Raw genomic sequence first — 11,066 nt, forward strand, 5'->3', positions numbered from 1 at the left:
AAACATCATCTCCCATCTGGACTATTAAAATAGCTACACAACTACTTTCCTGACTTCCACCCCTTTCCCCCTAAAATATATTCATACGGACGTGTTTAAAACCTAAATTAGAACTTTTCTGTTGAAAATCCCCCATGGCTTCCCTTCATATTCACAAGAAAATGCAATCCTTTGTGGCCTTGAAGGGCACTTTTCATGGGGTGGCCACTTCACCCCCATGCACTCCATTACTCTCTGACCTCATCTCCTAACCTCTCCCCTACTCATTCACTTGCTCTCTTGCTTCCGGTCACACTGGCCTCCTAAGCTATAGGCAAGTGGGCAGGATAAAGTAGTGTTTATGAGATTTGGAATGAGACAGCTTGGCTCTGCTGTTTTTCTGGCTGCCTGACCTTGTTGCTTAATCTCATGGAGCCTGTTTTCTCTTCTGTAAATGAGGACACCACTACCCTACTTTGCAGGGTTACCCCGAGGATTAAATGAGATATTATAACACAGTGAGCACAGTATCTGGCATATTGTCAAGCCTCTGTCAAGAAGTGGTGGCTACTGGAATGAGGAGAGTGGGCAGTGGAGGGGAGTGGGTACTCTGAAGTGGAAAAGGGGCTCTAGAGCTTTCCCTAAAACAGGATAACCCCTTCCCTCACAATCAGGACTCTAATTTCAAGCCCAATTTCTGCTGAAGTTCAGCTCAAGTCCTTTCTTTTGATGTTCTTAGTAGAAATATTTAAACTATCACTGAGCCATCTCAATGCACTGTTGATCTCCCCTGCACACCCACTCTGCCAGCCCATAGCTCTATTGCTCTGGTCTAGAAGAGGCCAAGCCCTTGAAGAATTTATTCCCCGGAAGCCTGATTGATCTTGATTGCCTTTCGTGGCCCTCTCCAAGTTCTCTATATCATGACTCAGCTGTGCGTCCCATTTAATAAAGGATCCACAAATGTGGAGGGGGAGCGTCTGGTCTTTGCCAGTGAACTGGCTTGCTTTTCAGCCTTCGTGGGGCTCCCCTGGTTCCACTGCTGGATGAACACTCTAGGAGCCTGCTAGCTCTGCCAGTTCCAGTTTTGCGTTTTCATCAGATACCCCAGAGCTATATTGCCAGGGAGATGGCCACTGTGTGCTGTTTGGATTCTTACGTCTGTGCTAACGTGAATCCACACTGTCATGCCTGCTGAATCATTTTTCTCTGCTCGGCTGAAAGCTCAAGACTTCAGTGTTTCTGAGGTAAGAGTTTTTTTGGACTACTAAGTACAAGAACCAGTGGATTTTAGACCAGTTACTTTGTATGGTAATTGAAGTTTTAATAAGCTAAATGAGTAAATGATATAAAATTCTGTTTAATATTAACTCTCTAACCCAGGGAGTTAAGTAAGTGCCACCCATTGAGACTAAATGATAGCACAAAATAACTCGGTTGCTCAATTGGCCAGCAACTCAAGCAAAAACAAACAAACAAATAATAATTTAAAAAAACACCAAAAAGCCAGTTCCCCTATAACCTACTTTGATCAGCTTGTTAAACTTTTCCAGACTGACCATATTATTTAATTAAGAGAACCTGTGGACCTCGGGACACAGGAACTTGAGAGAGTGCTTAAAAACCACTGAAACACATGAGCTATCTATTTCTTTATAAACCAATGACTAAAAGGAGTAATAAATTTTAAATCATTCTCTAACTCAGTGCATCTAATTCTCAAATTTTAAGATACTCAAGAGTCATCTGGAGACTGGGGTGGTATTAGAAATGGTCGGTCTCAGAAATTCTGATCTGTCACATCTGAGGTAGGGATCAGAAGTCTCTGTCTCTCCTAAGCTTCCTGGAAGAATTCTGCAACAGATGGTCAGAGACTACACTTTGAGAAACCCCGGGACTGTAGGAGGGACTTGCTAATTCACACCATATTTGCCTTCATTAGTCTACTGTTTATTTTTCTAGGGTCTGCTGTGAGCTGGGGGTTTAAAGTACACTATATTTACTCTTCACAACGTTGCCACATGGTAGATTATTATCATTCCCACTTTAGAGATGATACAATTGAGGCTCAGCATGGCCAAATGACTCTCCTGGTGGGCTGGGATTTGAACTCAGGTCTTTGATTTATTTTTTCCTCACATATGTTACAGTGAAAGTTGAGAATGAGGGAGGCAGGTGTCCTAGGAGCAAGCCAACTAAGATACACTCAGAGCTTAACCAGCCCTGGCAGGTCAAAAATTCAGAACAATTAGATCTATTTTGTTTATACCAAAAATCCTTTTGTTGATTTTTTTTTTAATTCCATGAAATCTCTTACCAAAATGCTATTTGGCACTATGCAGTTGCCAAAGTGTGAGTCAATCATTTGGGTGAGTACACTTAGTACCCAACATCTACATATTTTTCAAATATGCAGACATTTTGGCTAGTCACAGAGATACTGGCTTGAGCCTAGTTTTCAGGTAGGAAATCTGAGTCACTGAGTGACCAAGAGATGGGGTTATCTTTTTATTATTATTATTATTTGGTATATTTTCTCTACCTCGTGTGCTAACCTGCATTGATGCAAATGCTTCTTTCAAGATGGGAAGGGCCCAATATACTTGGTGTTGTAAGATATTCTCATATGAGAATCCCTTTTCCAAAGAGGCTGACAACTGAGGATACAGGGAATCAGTGCTAATAGGCGTGTTCTCTGTGCCTCAAGAGAAGATTGCCCAAGATGCAACTGTGACATGAATGCTACTGAATTGTGCCATGCTGTTAAGATGGTAAAGACGGGTGAGCAGGAAGGTAGCACCAGAGGAAGACTGCTGTTCCAGATTTCAATGATGACTTAGAAAGTTTCTCTTGCCTTCCCTTCTTTCCACCAAAGAAGGAATGATAAGCAGGGTAACAACAGGCATCTTAAAGACCAAATGGCAGAGGGAGAAGGAGCATGGAAAGTCTGTGGCTTTGCTAATGGACAGAATAGAGTGGCACAACTCCTACGCAGAATGCTTAGCCAACATCTTGGCAGAATGATTGGTGTTTGTGTAGGGCGAGAAATCCTGGCCTGAAAACATCAGGGATGCTCTGGTAGAATAATAGCAAAAAGATTTGCACAGCAGCTGCTTGTCTCATCCCTGGTTCTTGCCAAAGCTTTCCCCATCTTTCATCTCTTGAAACACAAAAATTCGTCTCTTGCAGCAATACTTTAATTCCATTTTCATATTCTTACTTGTCAAATGGAATTTTACAGCCTAATTTAATGACCTTGTAACTCACAAACTCTACTCATAGCACAACTATTTGGACTGCTTCTTAGAGATGTAAGAGACCACTATACTAGTCCTGAGATCTTTAGACAGTCACATTTAAATATAATTTATGAATTATTTTGCCCTTGTAAGTCTAGGCCTAATAACTATTGTTCAAATAGGAGATGACAAAAGAGAACAGGGAAGATTTGATTGTAGCTGCTGTTGAATTTGTCCATCAAAAGTCTTTTGAAGCTTCCTTTGACATAACATAACTTCTAGCCATGGTGAAATGAGGAAAGACTGACTGAATAAAGAAGCTTGTATCTCTACCAGTGTAAGATTTTCCCCCAAGCTTATGTGTTTCATTTTATTTTCCATAACTCTGGGTATGAAATTCACATCATTTTCCTTACCAGGATATTCTGAGGTTCAGCAGGAATTTGGTTAGGACATATTTTCCTGAGCATCTGCCTGAATTCTCCTGCCTTGAATATTTTAAAATCTTCCTTCTTTTAGTCATGCTCACAGACTCTGTGCCTTGCAGAATGCTGGAACAATCTTTGGAGATCATCATATCCAATCCCCTTATTTTACTCTCTCAATCCAAATTCTCTCCCTTCCAGCTTTTCCTTAGAAATGGAAACAAAAATAATCACATTTGGGCCCCCTGCCTGAATCTCCTAGGAACACCCCGGGCTCCGCTAAATGATTTGCTTGCCAGTGGAGTCTCTCTGTGGGATTACTGAGCTGCTCCCAAGTCTTCATGACACTACCTGCTTGTACCTTAAAATAACTCTCAGCTGGAAACCCTAATGTTAAACTCTGAATTCTGGTATTCTGTTTTTTTTTTCGGCTCAGTCTCTTTCTTTTTAAGAAAGGGCTCTGTCATTAAGTGCTGATTGTGAGTATGCTCAACCTGTTCTGAAAGCCTTTTGGGAGACTTCATTTCCATTGCAGTAGGCAAGATATCTAGGAAAAAGAAACAAGAGAATACTAATATGAATACCTGACATTTAGTGAACACTTGGTATGTGCCAGGCACTGTGCCAAGAGCTTACACATGTTAACTTTCTTTAATCCTCCCTACATCCCACACGTTAGTTATTACCATTACTATTTCTCACTTGAGGAGATTTGAGCACAGGTTACAGAGCTTGTAAATGGCAGAGCCAGGATTTAAATCCAGGCAGTTTAGTTTCAGGATATATACTGTTAATCATTATGCTACCCTATCTCCAAAAGTCTAAGGTGCAAGCAAGAAACCATCCTAATTTACACAAATTAGGGAATTAAAAAAGAAACCAGGCCGGGCGCGGTGGCTCACGCCTGTAATCCCAGCACTTTGGGAGGCCGAGGCGGGTGGATCACGAAGTCAAGAGATCGAGACCATCCCGATCAACATAGTGAAACCCCGTCTCTACTAAAAATACAAAAAATTAGCTGGGCATGGTGGCGCGTGCCTGTAATCCCAGCTACTCAGGAGGCTGAGGCAGGAGAATTGCCTGAACCCAGGAGGCGGAGGTTGCAGAAAGCGGAGATCGCGCCATCGCACTCCAGTCTGGGTAACAAGAGCTAAACTCCGTCTCAAAAAAAAAAAGAAAGAAAGAAACCGATCTTTTTTATATTCTGATGAAATAGCCATGAGACCTGATCCTAACAGGTGTGTACTTCTTTGTGACTATGGTAACTTCTAGGATCCCAGCTATAGAGTCTGAACATCTCAAATCTGAAAATTCAAAATCCAAAATGCTCCAAAACCTAAAATTTTTTGAATACCAAAGGAAATGCTCATTGGAGCATTTTGGATTTTAGATTTGGGATGCCTAATGGCACACAATGCAAATATTCCAAAATCACCCCCACTCCCCCCAAAAAAGTCCAGAATCTGAAACACTGCTGGTACCAAGCATTTTGGATAAAGGATACTCAACCTGTACTTCCTTAGTCCAAGGAGTTGGTCTTTATTACTCTGATGCTAAAGAGAAGTGACTTTTAGTTCTGTTGGAGACATTCATGATTCATTTGGCTCCTGTGCCAAAAGAGTGGTGTTACTGAAACATTAGCAGCGTAGCAATTTGGCCTCCCACCCCACGCCCTATTCAGGCCATCCTGGAATCTGGTGCAACCCCTGTCCACTGAAGAAGGGCTCCGGAGCCATCAGGTCCCTGTTCCTACCAGCTGGAAGCTCTCCAGATATAGAGATGAGGATGTCTCTCCTCTGATACCCTCACCCTGGATATATTCAGCTATAGTCCCTCCCTACCTCTGTAATCCCAGTTATCAGTAATTTTTTATGCTTGGATCCATAGCCCCTCTATTTTACACATGAGTACATGTGAGTGTGTGTGGACACACATGCATACACACACCACACAACCATTTGCCCCGACAGGTCTGTAAGACTTGAAACCTAGAACTAACTCCTTCCTCTAACTCTGCCCTTTAGCCCTGAAATTTCAGCCTCAAAAGCCATCCTATTTCCTGTTTCAGAATAAATGACATTTCTTCTAAAGAAACACTGTCCTAGCCACCTTGGCAACATATTATTCAACGTAGAACATGATAAAGTGCTACAGTGCATGGTAGCAGATAGAATATGTCTTCACTATTCCTTGTTTTTTTTTTTCATTTTCTTTTTATTTCAATAGTTTTGGGGAAACAGGTGGTGTTTGGTTACATAAAAAATTTATTAGTGGTGATTTCTGAGATTTTGGTGCATCCATCACCTGAGCAATATACACTGTATCCAATGTGTAGTCTTTTATCCCTCACCTCCTCTCTACCCTTCCCCTGGAGTCTCCAAATTCTATTATGTAATTCTTATGCTTTTGTGTCCTCATAGCTTAGCTCCTGCCTATAAGTGAGAACATAAGATGTTCGGTTTTGCATTCCTGAGTTACTTCACTTAGAATAATGGTCTCCAAGTCCATCCATGTTTCTGCAAATGTCATTATTTTATTCCTTTTTATGGCTGAGTAGTATTCCATGGTGTATATCACATTTTCTTTACCCACTCTTTGGTCAGTGGACATTAAGGCTGGTTTCATACTTTTGCAATTGCAAATCGTGCTGCTATATGTTTATATGTGTGCAAGTGTCTTTTTCATATAATGAATTATTTTCCACTGGGAAGATACTCAGTAGTGGGATTGCTGGATCAAACAGTAGGTCTACTCTTAGGTCTTAAAGAAATCTCCATACTGTTTTCCATAGAGGTTGTACTAATTTACATTCCCACCATCCAGGTGAAAGTGTTCTCTTTTCACCACATTCAGGACATTTGTTAATTTTTGATTTTTTAATTATGGCCATTTTTGCAGGAGTAAGGTGGTATTGAATTGTGGTTTTGATTTGCATTTCCCTGATAATTAGTGATATTGAACATTTTTTCCTAAGTTTGATGTCCATTTATATATCTGCTTTTGAGAATTGTCTATTCATGTCCTTAGCCCACTTTTTAATGGAATTATTTGTTTTGTTTTTTTCCTTGCTATATTTTTTTGAGTTTCTTATAGATTCTGGATATTAGTCCTTTGTTGGGTACATAAATTACAAAAATTTGCTCCCATTCTATGTGTTGTCTGTTTACTTTGCCAATTATTTCTTTTGCTGTGCAGAAGCTTTTTAGTTTAATTAGGTCCCATCTATTTATCTTTTTTTTTTTTAAATTGCATTTGTGTTTGGATTTTTGGTATGAACTCTTTGCCTAAGCTAACACTGAGAAGAGTTTTTTCCATTGCTATCTTCCAGAATTTTTATGGTTTCAGGTCTTGGATTTAAGTCTTTGATCCATCTTCAGTTGATTTTTGTGTAATGTGAGAGATAAGTATCCAACTTCATTTTCTACATGTGGTTTGCCAATTATCCCAGCACCATTTGTTGAATGTAATATCCTTTCCTACTTTATGTTTTCATTTGCTTTGTCAAAGATCAGCTAGCTGGAAATATTTAGCTTTATTTCTAGGTTCTCTATTCTGTGTCATTAGTGTACATGCCTATTTTTATGCCAGTACCATGCCACTTTTGTAACCACAGCCTTGTGGTATAGTTTGAAGTCAGGTAATGTGATGCCTCCAGGTTTGTTCTTTTTGCTTAGTCTTGCTTTGGCTATGTGGGATCCTTTTTGGTTCCATATGAATTTTAGGATTGTGTTTATAACAATAAATTTTCTCTAAACACTTTGGCTGATTGTTCCACCCTTTATTTCTTCCTACATAAATAGCAATGTTAGATGAGTAAGGTTAGGAGGACTATGGAGAATGGTTAGCTGTTCAGTCTTCTTCCTTAGGAGCAAGCTGCCTTTGGGGAACAGGCATCTGCCTTGTTATTAGAAAACTTGGTTTATGTGCTTACTTTAACAGCACATGTACTAAAATTGGAATGATACAGAGAAGATCATCATGGCCCCTATACAAGGATGATACGCAAATTTGTAGAGTGTTCCATATTTTTAATCATTGGCATCCCTGAAAGAGATAAGGAGGGCACAAACAAGTTGGAAAACAAATTCCAGGTTATCATTTATGAAAACTTCCCCAACCTCTCTAGAGAAGCCAACAGTCAAATTCGGAAAATACAGAGAACCTTTGTAAGATTCTACAGGAGAAGATCATCCCCAAGACACATAATCAGATTTTCTAAGGTCAAAATGAAAGAAAGTAATGTTAAAGGCATCTAGAGAGAAAGGACAGGTCACCTATAAAGGGAACCTCATCAGGCTAACATCAAGCTGCTCAGCAGAAACCTTACAACCCAGAAGAGATTGAGAGCCTATATAATGTTCTTAAAGAAAAAAATCTTCAACCAAGAATTACATGTCCAGCCAAACTAAGCTTTCTTAGCAAAAAAGAAATAAAATCCTTTCCCAATAAGTAAATGGTGAGGGAGTTTGTTACCACCAGACCTGCCTGACGGGAGATCTTGAAAGAATCACTAAATATGGAAAGGAAAGACCATTAATAGGCAATATAAAAACCCACTTAAGTGCACAGGCCAGTGACACTATAAAGCAACTATACAAACAAGCCAGCATCATAACCACCTAACAACACAATGGCAGGATGAAATGCATACATGTCAATTTTAACTTAGAATGTAAATTGGTGAAATGCCCCCACTTAAAAAGCACAGAGTGGTAAGCTGGATAGAAAACCAAGACCCAATAGTATGCTGTTTTCAAAAGACCCATCTCACATGCAGTGACATCCATAGGCTCAGAATTAAGGGCATAGAGGGAAATCTACCAAGCAAATGGAAATCAGAAAAAAGCAGGGGTTGCAATCCTGATTTCAGATGAAACAGCTTTTAAACCAACAAAAATCAAAAAAGGCAAAAACGGGCATGACAATAATAGTAGAGAGTGAAATTCAACAAGAAGACCTAACTATACTAAATATATATGCATCCAACACAGGAGCACCCAGATTCATAAACCAAGTTCTTAGAGACTCACAAAGATATTTAGACTCCCACACAATAATGGTGGAGACATCAATACTCCACTGATAGTATTAGGCAGAAGATTGAGTCAGAAAATTAGCAACAATATTCAGGACCTGAACTCAACATTGGACCAAATGGATCTGATAGTCCTCTATAGAATACTTCATCCCAAAGCAACACAATATACATTTTTCTCATCACCACATGACACATACTGTAAAACAGACCATGCAATTGGACATAAAACAATCCTTAGCAAATGCAAAAGAACTGAAATACCAAACACACTCTCAAACCATAATACAATAAAATTAGAAATCAAGACTAAAAATTGCTCAAAACTACACAATTACATGAAAATTAAACAACATGCTTTTGATTCACTTTGGGGTAAATAATGAAATTAAGACAGAAATCAAGAAGTTATTTGAAACTAAGGAAAACAAAGATACAACATACCAGAATCTCTGAGACACAGCTAAGTTAGTATTAAGAGGGAAATTTATAGCATTAAATGTCCACATCAAAAAATTAGAAAGATCTCAAATTCACAACTTAACATCACAACTAATAGAACTAGAGAAGTATGGGCAAACCAACCCCAAAGCTAGGAGAAGACAAGAAATAACACAAATCAGTGCTGAACTGAAGGATACCAAGACACAAAAGACCATTCAAAAGATCAACGAATCCAGCAAATCTAATTTTCCTTTAGAAAAATTAATAATATAGGCCACTAGCTAGACTAATAAGAAGAGAGAGAAGATTCAAATAAAAACAATTAGAAATGCCAAAGGGGATGTTATCTCTGACCCCAGAAAAATAAAAATAACCATCAGAAAGTACTATAAACACCTCTATGCACATAAACTAGAAAACCTAGAAGAGATGGTTAACTTATTGGACACATACACCCTCCCAAGACTGAAATGGAAGAAACTGAGTCCCTGAACAGACCAATAATAAGCTTCAAAATTGAATCAGTAATAAATTGTCTACAAAAAAAAAAAAAAAGAAGCCCATGACCAGACAAATTCAAAGCCAAATTCTACCATATGTACAAAAAAGAGCTGGTATTATTCCAACTGAAACTATTCCAAAAATTGAGGAGGAGGGACTCTGGCTCATCTCATTATATGAGGCCAGCATCATTCTGATACGAAAACCTGGCAGAAACACAGCAGAAAAAGAAAATTTCAGGTCAATTTCCTTGATGAACATTGATGCAAAAATTCTTAACAAAATACTGGCAAACCGAATCTAGCAGCACATTGAAAAGCTAATCCACAAAGATCAAGTAGGCTTTATCCCTGGGATGCAAGATTGGCTCAAGATATGCAAATCAATAAATGTGATTCATCACATAAGCAGAACTAAAGGCAAAAAAACCCCCATATGATTACCTCAGTAAACTAGGTATCAAGAGACCATACCTCAAAATAATAAGAACCATTTATGACAGACTCACAGCCAACATCATACTGAGTGGGCAAAAGCTGGAAGCATTCATCTTGAAAACCAGTGCAAGATAAAGATGCCCTCTCTCACCACTCCTATTCAACATAGTATTGGAAGTCCAGACCAGGAAAATCAGGCAAAGAGAAAAAAATAAAGGGCATCCAAATAGGAAAATGGAAGTTAAATTGTTCCTGTTTGCACATGACATAATCCTATATCTAGAAAACCCCAGAGTCTCAGTCCAAAAGTTCCTTGAGCTATAATCAACTCCAGCAAAGTTCTGGGATACAAAATTAATGAACAAAAATCACTAGCATTACTATACACCAACAATAGCCAAGCCGAGAGCCAAATGAGGAGCGCAATCCTATTTACAATTGCCAAAAAAGAATAAAATACCTAAAACTACAGCTAACCAGGGAGGTAAAAGATCTCTAAATGAGAATTACAAAATACTGCTCAAAGAAATTAGAAATGACGCAAACAAATGGAAAAACATTTAATGCTCATGGATTGGAAGAATCAGTATCATTAAAATGGCTGTACTGACCAAAGCACTTTATAGATCCAATGCATTCCTATCAAACTACCAAAGACATTCTTTATAGAACTAGAAAAAAACTATTTTAGCATTCATATGAAACCCAAAAAGAGCCCAAATAACCAAAGCAATCCTAAGCAAGAAAAACAAAGCTGGAGATCTCTCATCCAACTTTGAACTATACTACAGGGCCACAGTAACCAAAAGAGCATGGTATTGGTATAAGAAGACACGTAGACCAATGGAACAATAGAGAGACCAGAAATAAGGCTGTACACCTACAGCCGTCTGATCTTTGACAAAGCTGACAAAAACAAGTAATAGGGAAAGGACTCCCTATTCCGTAAATGGTGCTTCTGATTTCTTGCTCCTGGTATGCATTCAAATTGGGGAGACATTTCCCT

The 11,066-nt window shown here is 38.9% G+C and overlaps 1 non-coding gene across 1 annotated transcript; it reads left to right on the forward strand.

The window, feature by feature from the left end:
* The first annotated feature begins 7,566 nt into the window (after nucleotides 1-7,566).
* Nucleotides 7,567-7,673, forward strand: LOC135273465 (U6 spliceosomal RNA). Its single transcript, XR_010341266.1, has one exon. It is a non-coding gene; the product is annotated as a U6 spliceosomal RNA (small nuclear RNA).
* The last annotated feature ends 3,393 nt before the right edge of the window (nucleotides 7,674-11,066 follow it).

This window comes from Aotus nancymaae, unplaced genomic scaffold, assembly GCF_030222135.1.
Source record: "Aotus nancymaae isolate 86718 unplaced genomic scaffold, 86718_ANA_hifiasm-v0.15.2.pri h1tg000007l, whole genome shotgun sequence".
NCBI classification, from domain to species: Eukaryota; Metazoa; Chordata; class Mammalia; order Primates; family Aotidae; genus Aotus; species Aotus nancymaae.